The sequence below is a fragment of the Triturus cristatus genome, chromosome 7 (genome assembly GCF_964204655.1).
Source record: "Triturus cristatus chromosome 7, aTriCri1.1, whole genome shotgun sequence".
NCBI lineage: Eukaryota > Metazoa > Chordata > Amphibia > Caudata > Salamandridae > Triturus > Triturus cristatus.
The window spans coordinates 1,850,662,846-1,850,676,074 of NC_140590.1; positions in this window are offsets into that span (position 1 = coordinate 1,850,662,846).

Below are 13,229 nucleotides of genomic sequence, written 5' to 3' on the forward strand. Positions count from 1 at the left end.
TATCTTCGTGTTAGTTGCTCTTGTAATCTGCCTAGTAACAGTCTATAAATAGCTCCTTTGTCCCTCTGGCGCATGTCCAGACTTGACCACATCTGTTATCAGTTAGTCCTTGTTTGACCATGTTTTCGCGGGCTCAGGAATGTGTTAACTCCGCCCACATATTGATCCTGTATCGAAAATGTCCATAAATGGTAATGAATCTTGCTCTATGTTGTATCCACCCACTTATGAGCCCCTCTGTTGTGTATAAAAGGGGACCACGTACGCAAGTTCTTTGTGCTACTCTATACAATACTGAAGAGTGTTGTGTAGGTTGTAGGACCACCCTTAAGGGTTAATAAACTTTGTCTTTGTATTTGCAGCTTCCGTGCCAACTTCCTTCTAGTTTACGTTACAGGAGAGCGAACCCTAGTATTCTGCGGGCCTAGCTGGGGCCTGTATTCATCACTACTACCCCCTTGTGTATTGACACGGTGCAGAGCATCTGTGAGTATTGCAATGAACACTTCTCCAGATATACAGTTATACATGTGGTTGGCCCTGCGCAAACCGCTTTTTACATTTGTGGGGAGAAATGTCAGGCATGGGCGCGCCCTATGACCGGGTTCATTTCTCCGACTTCCTTTCACGATCCTCCAATTACAGCAGGACGGTTGACACACCCCCGGTCTCACCACGAATGGGGCTTCCCCTTCCATTCACGCCGTGAACCGACATCTTGAACATGAGCGTGCGTGTGTATAATTGTGTATTTCCACCCACACGAGTAACCAACTTTACCTACTATGTTTTCTATGACCTCCATTGGGATTCGCTCAATAAGAGTTCTTGTGTATAGATTTAATTCTCTGTCTGTGCAGCAATTCCTCTGTATGTTTTGATGGAGACCTAGGTTCTATGTTTTTCTCCAACAGAAGTGACAAACGGTGGATTACTCCCATCCCCCTTCCCCCTTGGGACAAGTTGTCTATCCGATTAGGGTAAGATTGGCAGCAGTATTATCTGCCTTCAGCCTCAAAAGCTTCACAAATGTGTACACAAATAGAGTGTCACAAAGTCACATACACTTTATTCACTCCTAGAGTTCAATGCATGCATTGTATTTCTTTTTTCCTTTACAGGTACGTTCGACCCAACGAGTTCCAATTAATCTTTGGTTCTCACATTTTTCTCATAGGCTTCACCTTTGGAAGCATCCTAGGAAGTGAAGTGTGGCCTTTGCTATACTCACACAGTGGTAGCGTCTTACCAGCACCTGGTAAGAACGGAGCCCCCATTCATAATTAGGTCCTGATGAATGCCATGGACCCAATAGGGCCACTCCGGCAGAAACATGTTGACCACTCACAAGACGGTTAGGGGACACTAATTACCCCATTCACCGTCACATATATATTTTTTAATATCATATAGTTGTCAATCACATTAAAATCACTTCTGACTACTATAATGATTTTTAACCTCACTCACAGTTTCACGGGCCCCCACTCAGTCATTTAGAAAGTGCATCCTTGTCGTCAAGTGTATGCCCGCCCTCTATCAAACTAAGGTTTTAGAGGGCGAGGACTGGTCAATGATGAAGCATGACACCAGGTGGTGTGTGAGACCAGTCCGTAACTTTTTGTGAGATGCCCACACTTACGACGTTCTTGTAACTCGTTTGGGTTATCACACTAGGAGCGGCTCTTTGTGGTAAACTGTAGCCTGGAAGTCACACCAACGAAAATGATGGCAAAATGGATAAGCCAAGCACAGCCCGTGGCGTTAATTATATTATACGTCATTGCAGTATCCAGTGCTGTTGATATTACATACAGGAAAACAGGTACGTATGGTGTGCATTTACATCACAGCACGGGGACTGATAACATTGTGTACCGATAGCAATATAGCATGCACAGCAATTTACAAAGGCACTGATGGGTATAATGGCTGACACCTGCTTATGGTGCTCCCGATAGCACAAATTACATCATAAGGTAGGAAGAGAGACCACTGTGGTGATTTTCCAAAGGATATTTATCAATGGTAATCTATATCTTCCTCACAGGACTCATGCTTGACGTACTAGTTGCTAGAAACAAACAGAGAGAAAGACATTCCCATCTACCATGCTACGATGAATCTAAGTTACCTGATGGAAGCAAAATTGAACATTTATTTCTACCGCCAGCTGGACACGCTCTTACCCAGGACTTAATTCAGCAACTGGGAGTCTCTTCCCTCTTCTACAGGCCCTTGTGTATCTTCATCTGTTGAGGCACAGTTGTTTGCTTCCTGGGAAGCATCCTGACTGACAGGCTGAAATGTTGTTGATGAGATGACCCTCAACCTTGGAACATTGCTGCACCAATTACAGAAATATAAGTGAACGTTTGTGCTATGAAGACAACATCGGACCCTCTATCACTTTTTTTTTTTTTTCAAATTTGTTTATTTTCAAAGTGTCAATGACAAGGCGAAATTCAATACAGTAGTCAATAAAGGCATTGCATCAAGAAAGGTTGACTATGGAGGATAAAAGTGCCAAACAAGGAAGTACTACAAACACTTTAGTTCCCTGCCCTATGTTGAATGGTGTTCTCGACGTTGTTAGCAGTCGCCCATGCAACTGCTGATCTGCAAAACTCTTAATGTAACAGAACCACCAATTCCATCATCATCCACCCCCTCAAGCCTCCGATCATATACAGAAATGGCGCATTGGGATAAGTGCTCAGTAAAAGACAACTTGTTGTACCACAAAGTAGAGGGGCATCTGTCCATTTAAGTCCTGTCTTTTTCGGATTCGGGGGCTTGTTTTTTACTTTCTTTCTCTCCTCTGGAATGTAAACATTCCAGCCAATGGCAAGAGGAGAGAAAGAAAAATACGCCCCGAATCCGAAAATTTGCTGCGTTTCTCCGAGGTATTTCTGCTTGACCTCGGAGAAACATGGTTACCAAGTCCAGCTGTTGCCTCACTCCCTCTGTCTGCAGCTCTCAGCCCTCTGCCCTCCGTTTAACTGTCTGCCTCTCTAATGGCCTGGAGTCTTGACGGGAGGTGCTCCCTGGCATCTGCTGCCAGAGTGCGCAGTGTTCAATGCCTTCACTTCCCCTCTTAGGTCCAGAGGCCCACCAGACAGCATGCCATGAGAAGCAAGCAGCTCAGCGGCTGCTCCAGCGGGGCCGGGTGCTCGTCAGAGAACTCATCCTAATGGTCATAGACTCTGACAGCTTGGTTGCTTCTGACAGCATTTGTTTTGTAATTACGTGAATGCTCACAGTGTGGGTGATTTGTCTTGGTTGTCGGCCCAGTCTCTTTTTATTTCTTTCTGATGTTGGCATTTAACTCCTTCGTTTCTCGTGCCTTAAGCACTGTTAAATGATGATTTATTGCTAATCTCGTCACAGGTGCTGGAAGGTTTGTGGAAGCCACTATGTGGGTATGTGGCTCTGTGTATGTATGTGTGGCTGTGTGTGTGTGGCTGTGTGTGGGTGGCTCTGTGTGTGCGTGGGTGGCTCTGTGTGTGTGTGTGGGTGGCTGTGTGTGTGTGTGGGAGGCTCTGTGTGTGTGTGGGAGGCTCTATGTGTGTGTGGGTGGCTCTGTGTGTGGCTCTGTGGCTCTGTGTGTGTGGCTCTATGCATGGTGGCTCTGTCTGTGTGTGGGTAACTCTGTGTGTGTGTGTGTGGGTGGCTCTATTTGTGTGCGGGTTGCTCTATGTGAGTGGCTCTGTATGTGTGATGTGGCGTGGAGGGCGACAAAGAGGTCGCCAGGAGGGTGGGGGAAGCCTAAATAGCCTCCCCTTCCCCACAGGGGCCAGGAAGGGACGCGCTTCTGCGTCCCATCCGGCCCACACAAGGAGAGGGGTGACCGGTGCCCCGGTGGCAATAGGTCTCGCATTGGAGAGTGATTAAGCTATTGACATTGTAAATAACAATGCTGTTTCTTTAAATGTTTTAAAAACAAAAACACAAACAAGAATAATGTCATGAGCAATGCCAACAGCTCTAACTTTAACAATGCCGAGACCATTGCATTGTAAATGCTTGTTTATCAAACCACACATCAATGCAGCTTTTAGAATTAACCTTTATTAATAGGTCTAATTTGAATAGCACTAATTTGGCCCGGATGTCCGGAAAACGAGACGTAGTTGCTTCCGAATTTAGGATATATTTATATGTATATATATATATATACTTATTTTATTAGTTTAAGCTGGCGCTGATCTTCTAGGCACAGATACCCCTGCATATGGGTGATGAGTGGTCCTTCCTCTATGTTTCCAGCTAAGACACCATTCAACGAGCGTCACCAAGATGGCGCATGTTTCGAACGCCGGGTCGCTTCGCGAGGACTCTCGCTTCGCGGGCCCGAGGCTTGTATCAGGTAACTTCACTGCAGTATATAGCTGTCAGTCCTCGTTCGATTTAACCCTTAAACATTTGCTTTTACTGCTTTTTTTGGTTATTTTCAGACGAGATTAGTACAGATTTAGCTGTTTGTGGGGAGATAAGTTTTTCAGACTTGATTTTTACTAGCGCCTCGAAGTAGGGGATAAAGGACCGGGTGGTTTAACTAACCGAATGAGGTTCAGCTTCAGTGCTCCCCCTCTTATTCCGATAATCTGGTGCCTTAGATTTTTCAAGTGCTTTACTCTTTAGGGTTTACTTTGAATTTGATGCATTTAGCACAATTATTTTGCTTGTACAAATCAGTATCGTAGCAAGATTGCTAACGTAATTAACAATATTTTAATATTTTTATCGTTAATTCTTTGTCGATATTAGCCCATTACCAAATGGGATGTCGCGCCTCGCTTTCTTCTTTGTATAAGAGTGATGAGCGTTGTTTTTGCTCTCTGTTGTTTATCGTAGGATGGGTGGCTGATTGTGACCACTGTCTACTTGCAGTATTGACCTTGGAAATACATGCCTTTGACAGAACAGTGGATATGGTTTAAGATTTTAGGTATGAATTATATGCCTTTCTCCCTTCCCCTTTTTTCGTCGATCGCTTTGTATTTTTATGAGTAAAAACATGATGGCCTAATAATGGTTCACATGGTATTATGATTACTAAATACTTTGGCTAATAATAAATGTCAATTGACTGGATTTTATATTATATGAGATACATATTTGTAATATTAGGTCGGTGTGTTTTTGACCTTTTAGGAATTCAATGGAAACCTTTTTGACGCAACTTTGCAATATGAGATGCTTTTGAACTTTTGTGTTTTGGTAAGTGTTCTTGGCACTTAAGTAGCACGTTTTGAAGGCATACAGTCGTTTACTCTATCCTCTCTGGGTAACGTAGAGCAGCAGGTCTTGCTTTCCTAACTCAGAGCACATTTTACACTTTCCAGGTGAGCCTCTCTATGGCTTCTACTTTATTGATACCTTGCTACTTCCCAAGACTTTAAGGGAGTGAGTTGCCCCATCTGTTTATTTTTTATTATTTCTACTTGCATCACTTACTATACTCTCTGATGCACCGGTGGTACACTCTACATGGGTGAAGGGTGCAACTTACCTCGTATATACATAACCGAGTACAGAAAAGTTATTCAGTTATATTTCTCTGTTCTAACCCTGATGGAGTCCATGCCTCACAGCCGGATGGACGAAACACGTGTTGGCATGGTCCGTGGTTTGAATCTGCTTTGTTAAGATGGATATCATGGAAGATTTTATTGCAAATTTGGAATAAAAACAAAGAATACACACAGGACTGATATTGGGACTCTATTTTGTAGCTCTGACTTGTGTGTTGTCTGCTCGGGAAGCCAACTGTTTACTTTGTATTCTATGTGGGCTTTTGCCTACAATTTACAACGTGAGGTGGTCGTTGTATGGTGACCTCTGAGCATCGGCACTGAATAGGATTATTTTTGACGTCACTTCGCTGTGCAGACTTCCCCTACTACCTACTCTGTTTCAACTCCTTGCATTAACCTCCCTTTCAACTAGAGATATTGCACAGTGAAGTATACCCACACGAGCAATTCGTGAACCCCAGGCCATTCCATTGCCGGGCACACTGTACACATCGCCTAAATGTCACCTTTCGTTTCCATGGGACTGTCTCCTCCAGCCATGGCGTGCTGAGTTTATTATGTGCATCCCGTTTGATCTCCAATGCGTTAAAACCGGCCGGAGTTACATTTCAGCTGCTCCTGTAAATGGTGCAATACAACAGGATACTTCAATGTGTTGCTGGTGTGCATAAGTAAATCTCTTTTTAGATGAATTGTAAAGAGAAGCACATTTCTATATCTTTTAAACACGCTGCCAGTGTTTTCTGGGCATTTCGACAGTGATACTGTGGTGCTTCTCCTCGTCTGGTCGGTGCTGCAATACCCGATCGGCACCCATGATGGGGCCTTTTAGCGGAGATCTTTTTTCCTAGCCATTGAGTGCAGTGCGTGTGAGGGCCCTAGTGAGTGTAGATGTGAAAATGGGAGGCTAAAACGGGAAGTAGAGGTCCACTTAGAACACTTTTAATGAATGTGGCCACTATCCTGATTAAAACAAAAGTACGCACAACCCTGCAATAAGGTTACAGGGTACTGCGCTCGTGAAGTCAGGCCAACATGTTTCTGGCCCTTAGGTCACGTAGACGGCAATTATTCAGGACCGATGTACGATCTATCTACACTTTTTGGTGGTGGTCCACAGTAGTGAAAGTGAGTGACCACCCATACAGCACCCTAAAGTGGTACCTGTAGATATAGAACATCACCTGTAAAAGGAAAAGATTATAGCGTTTACTGTGGCATTCCAAATCCGTATCTATAATTCTAAAATATTAGTGCAACACTTCAAAAAGTGCTGAAATTATGGTGTCTGTGACCATGCACAAGGCGACTGAGGAGCAGACCCAATGATGAAGCAAGACACCTAGCTGACTGGGTGTGTGATGGTCTTATTCCGAAAGGAGGAAATTTTTCTCCTGCCCACAGTGAGCATAGTATTGTTCTATACACACATCTACCTGTATCGTCCGGTAGGAACAGCACACCAATCTGTTTTGTATTGCATTGGGGCCTGTATGCTGCACTTAGGTTAAAAAAAAACAGAGTATGCCGCCCCCACCCCATTTCTTGTAGACATACTCTGGTGCTTGCCATGAGTCAGATTTCTTTTGTTCCCGTTTGGTGAGCTTATTTCATCATTTTGTTTTCTTTTTTCGGGAGAATGCAGTAATCTTTAAATATGTTTGTGGAATTTTTCGTGTCTAAGGTTATCTAGGGAGGTGATCCCTGTGGCCTAGAAAGCTTCACTCTTTAATTTGGCAGCACCTCCTCGCCCCTTGAAGTGAATACAAAGGCCTTTCACCGGGAAGGGGCTCGAAGGTTGTCGTATCTTTAACCGCTGATGCCCCTCACGCGCCCCCCCCCCCCCCCCCCCCCAAAGCCCGTTCACAAATAGAACAAGCATTTGCAATGCAATATGTCTCGCATTTGAGAGAGTTTGAGCTATTGGCATTGTAAATGACAATGCCTTTTATGTGTTGTTTTTCAAAACAGATAAGAGATGGTAGAGAGGGGCAGGGAGTAGAAGAGAGTGCGAGAATGTTTCTCAGCCGCCATGTGCTTGTAATAAGCCGCGCTAGTGGAAGGAGTGATTTTCCCCCTCAGAATTACAGCCGGCAGCTCCACCTTTTATCTGCCACGGGAAGTGCATTGCAGGTTAAGCTGGAACCGTAAATCACGGTTGTCTGCCTAGGCAGCAAGGACTGAAAATCTGTTTTTCCTCCCTCACACTTTCTTCCTTTTGCTGTGCATCGTTTGAGGAAGGAAAGAGGGGATGGACGAATACTAGTCAAGCCGTCCGATAGACCAGAAAATTAGACCGAACAATAACTCGATAAGATAGACAGGCAGGGCCACAGGCAGTCGCGCAGACCGATTTAATCAGTGGTTGGAGTGCATAAAAAAATATAACCGGAAAGGAGCCAGAGTGATTTATAACTGCAGGGAGAGCGGGGGCAACAGGAGAGTCTCCAGTTACAGACACAGGCTATGGCGTGAGAAACGGATGGCACACTGCAGGCAATTAAAAGAAGTGCAAGCAGAGTGGACTAAAACTGTAGTTAGGTGCTGCTGATTCGGGACTACACGGAAGTTGGCAAATGACCAACAGCCAACAGAAAGGGAGAACACCAAAAATAACACAAGTAAGCTAATAGCAAGCAGAAAAACAGATTACATGAAGTTTAAGCCAACATACAGATTACTTTATGGTTCGCCTCTCTTAAAACTGTATATTTAGTTGCTTAAACAACAAGCCTTTGCAATGCAATAGGTCTCGCATTAGCAAGACTTTAAGCTAGTGGCATTGTAAAGGACAATGCCTTTTAGTTATCTGTCTTGATAACTAACACATAAATAAAAGGCATCATTTAGAATGCCAATAGCTCAAACTCTTGTAAATGGAGACCTATTGCTTGGAGAGTGAAAGCGGGCATGGCGCCTAAATGCTACAGGACAGCATGTCGGGCCTGCAGAAGGAGAAACTCGTTAAAGAAATCGTGCTTACAGACGTAGCATGTAACAACCGAAGTAAAAAGGCTAGTCCTCATGGGAGGTTACAAATTTAGAGCAGGAGGTACTAAGGAGGGACTAACAAGCCTATTAAGAATCTGAAGCCAGCATTTACGAAAGGCAATGACAAAATTGGCAGGGAGTGGACGGGGCTTCAAGTCCATACTCTAATACAGCATGCCTCGCAGCGCATATGCTGGCCAGGCTCGACCTAAAAACTAATTAAAGGGGGAGAGTAGGGAGCAAAAATCCGGATAATAAGAGAGCTGCGAAAGAGTGAGGGAAGCAAGAGTGAGCAGGAGGTGCACTTAGGAGGCTGGGTGATCAAGATATGGTCCCCTCAGGAAGGGACAAGCTCAAAATGATGTATGAAGAAATTAGGAAAAGTTATAGTGGAGTGTGCAAAAGATAAAATCATTCTTACTCTAGGTCTTGGCAACCATAAGAAAATATTGGCACAATCGGAAGTCTTACTGCATCTTTGGCTCATGAAGTTTCATTATGCTGCCCACAATTCAAAGCAATTTCATCTAACCCACTCAGCTCATGCGGTTTAGAGCCTTGCATCAACTTATACCAAACAATCCCTCGGAAGACATATTTTTACACACATTTCTACTGTTTTTACATATTTCTACTGTTTTTAAACAGTCTGTAAGACACCATAAAATACCAACATATGTAAACAAGTGCAGCACCCCTTTGTGACTGTGTTTACAACCTGAGCCTTAAAGTTAGATTACTTCCTTTTACACTGTCCACGGTCCTTTCCACTGTTCCTCTCAGACCTTCGTGTTCAAAGTTAACATAGTTAAGGCCACTAGAATCATACAATTCGCTGGCTGGGGCGCTTCCCTCATAAATATAGATGTACCATACTTGGCACATTAAAATCTGGCATTTGATACAAAATTTGCTGTTGTACAAAAAAAGTTTCTTGCTCAAATGGATTAAAAAAAACAAATCACCAAAACAATGCCGCACATTGGCACCAACCCCTATACTTAGGTAAGTGGTTGCCTTTCAATTGTTTGTTGCTTAGTCCAGTTTTAACTTTTAAACTGGTACCACCGAGGTGAAAAACGTTGCTTAAATCCCTTACCAGTGTAATAACACCACAAAAGAGTGCAATAACATGGCCACAGAATGTGTCACATAACTTGTCTCACAGCACAATTTAGTCAACGCTGCCGCATTTTGGGTCCTCTATTGCGGTTTAATCCCAGTGGCTGTGAACACAATTGCCCTTTATTGATTCTTTGTAAATAGGACCTTCTGCTGGCCTTTGCCCTCGACACAGTTTTTCCAGGCATATTAGATTTGTTTTTGCCACTAATATTTGCAGATCTTACACAACAAACGAAATTGTCTTTTGCAGTTATTTTTGAGTTAATTAGTTACCACATCATTTAAGTTAAGGAAGCAAATACTGATTCATTCTTCAATATTTGTCAGACACAGAACAAAACGGCGTAAAATGCTTGTTTCTGAGCTGAGACGGATATTAATTACACTGAGGCTCTTTCTTGCCTGGGGAGTAGGAAAAATAGACTTTTTATAGAAACCGGGCCGCATTTGATCTGGTGCCTAGGCAGAAACTTTGGATGGTACTGAAGGAACTTGGTCTCCCACCATACCTACTTGATGTGTTGATTCGCCTCCACACAGGGAACTTTGCACAGGTGAGGTGCGGGAAGAATGGGGAACTATCTGCACGTTTCCCTGTAACTCGGGGGGTACGACAGGGCTGCGTATTGGCCCCTACATTATTCAGCCTGTACGTCAATGGATTGATTGACGAACTAAATGGTATTAAGGATACCGATGCCCTACGACTGGCTTCTGGTCGGGTGCCCGCTTTGATGTTCGCGGACAACACATTGTTGTTATCCCGGACATCATCGGGCATCCAGCGGGTTTTGGACGGGTTCGCGACCTTCTGTGCTTCGCGGGGATTGGAGATCAACTTGGGGAAAACCAGGTTTATGATCTTCAATCCCCCGAGGCACACACGCCCGAACCCTGTACTGGGGGGTGTCCCCTTGGAAAGAGTTAAGACCTTCACATACCTGGGGGTCATGTTTACTGAGAACTTTGCCTGGGATGCTCAAGTGGTAAAATCTTCTCTGAGGCTATCTCCGATATCGGGGGGTATTGGTAGACTTCACAGAACTTCTACTTTCAAATCTGTTACCCCTGTATTAGAGATCTATAAAACCCAGGTTAGGTCCGCAGCATTGTATGCTGCAGAACTGTGGGGTCATACAAACACATCCAATCTTCGGAAGGTGGAACAAGCCTTCATGCGTGGTCTGGTTGGCCTCCCCCAGAGTACGCCTCTAATACCATTACGTTTGGATATGCATTTGGTTCCCGTTAATGACTTGGCTGCCGCACGACCACTGCTCTTTTGGAGAAGGCTCTGGTCTGTCCCTGAGCTTGAATTCTTCAGAGCAGAATTTAGTGCAATCTGGGGGATGCTAAAGTGTAAGAATATTCCCTGGCTACTCCATATAAAGTCTTCCTTTTACCAAATCGGCCTGCCCCAACTTTGGGACACCCCGGATATTAGCTGTATGAGGACTCAAAGGTCTGAGATACTGGCAGCTGTCAGAATTTTTAACTCTAAAATATTAAGCTGCTCAACTTCTCTGGGCAGGTTGACCTCCGAGTTTCTATTGATGAAAACTGAATCTAAATTGGAAGTATTTCTGGATGTAGTACAGCCTCCACTGGCGAGAAAACTTTATACCCAGTTGAGATATGGTTGCCTCCCAATTGGGGTGTTTACATCAAGCTGGGGAAAATCGATCGAGGCCAACTGCCCAATATGCAAAACATGCAAAGAAGATGTTGTGCACATTTTGTTCTTTTGTCCAGCATACAGCACGGCCCGAAAATGCTGGCTTTTCCCTTTGTGCAAAAAATTGGGCCTCAGAAAATGTGTACAAGCTCGCAGAGTTCTAACCTATGATACCAACCCACTTATTGTCTATGAAGTTTCCCGTTTTCTATTTGCTATGTGGAGGAGAAGGATGAGTTTTATTAATTCATAGTAATGGCTATCAGTTTTTATTTTTCGATCAACTGATCATGATAACTCATTGTTTAATAATTGTCTTTTAAATCAACATTTTTTCTATTTATGATCTTATTTTTGTACTTGTATATATTTTATTGTACTTTTATGGTCTTGCAACCGAAATAAAGTTATCAAAGGAAAGAAACAAAATCCTAAAGTTACACTTGTCTCAGGCCTCCTCAGCACCCACGGAAAATACTTCCGCCCCTCTTACCTGGACAGTAGCACTGTCTGTCCGCCTGTGACCGCTGGTCTTTGCTGAATAGCAGCATACATGGTTTGTGAAACCAGTTTTGATTGGCCATTTGTGTAGCGACGTACTCTGAAGACGGCGGAGTCCAATCATGTGGGCTAGTGTTTAATTACAGCACAGGTGGCAATGACAAGTTGGGAGACTAGCACTGCACCCACCGCTCTGCTCCCAGGTATATTTTGTCAAAACTGCCACGATTTACCTGGAGAAGAATGCCTTGTAAATAACAGGATATGAGAGGCAGTTCAAGCTGCGACACTTCTCTTCCGACTCAATGATACGAATATGAGTGAGACACAACCCAGCTGAGACTGCGTGTGCTAAAACTCTTGCTGAACTTCAGAGAGGCTCCAGTCTCCCTCACGCACCAGGACTGCCAGAGCGCGCCAAAGGGGTGTGAAGACCAACACACGCTGTTTGCTGCCTCTAATGGAGGAGTTCACCGTTCAATACCCCACAGCCTCTCAGTGGCACAGAAAAACATCAATCACATACTGCCCGAATCAGCCCACACAAAACGTCAAAGTAGTCAACAGTAACAAACACTCAGAAAAGACAAGCAGAAAACATTTGAGTCTTGTGCCGTGTCCAACACCAAGCCCCCTCAACATGTCCCCATCGCTACAAAATCCTATAGTTTGATGGATGCAGGGACTTAATAAAAGCAACACACATACAAACAAATCAAATAAAATTAATGTAATACAATGTACAAATGTGCCACTGCAATTCTTTGTGGGAGATAGGCGTTATAGCAAAAACGAAAAAAAAATCAGCAATGTGGCTGTGAACTTATCCGTACTCGGTGACTGCAACCACATCTAGCTGTTACGGGGGTAGCATAGCCCACATAAGAGCACAGAAGATGAGGAATGAGAAACATGTCCTGGACAAAACAGGTTTTTCCTTACCTTGTAGCTTCCAGACTCTGATATCGGTTATCTGTCCAATCAGCTCCTTCCGCTGGAACCAGTCCCATATGTGCCCAGCCATGGGGGCTATCCAGGGTGAAATAAATCCTGGAAACACACACCAAACGGTTCGAGAGCGTGGTGCCGGAGGGGTCCTGTTCCTGTGCCGGGGGGAGGAGGGGGGCAGCTTCCCATCTCAGGGGGCAGAGCAGGAGGGGAATGGCCAGCTCACATGGCATTAGGCAAGGGCAGCGACAGGCAATCACTCAAACAAGCATCTCGGGCACCGAGGGCTATTTGGGTTAAGTAAAGGAGGTGGTGGATCTACAAAACACCCAAAGCCCAGAGGGAAAGCCGAAAATACTCTGAATCAGGGGACATTACAAGGGAACCAAAGTCGAGCATAAAACACAAAAAAAAATTCATGGGCACGTGAGAGTGAAAGGCATTTCAGG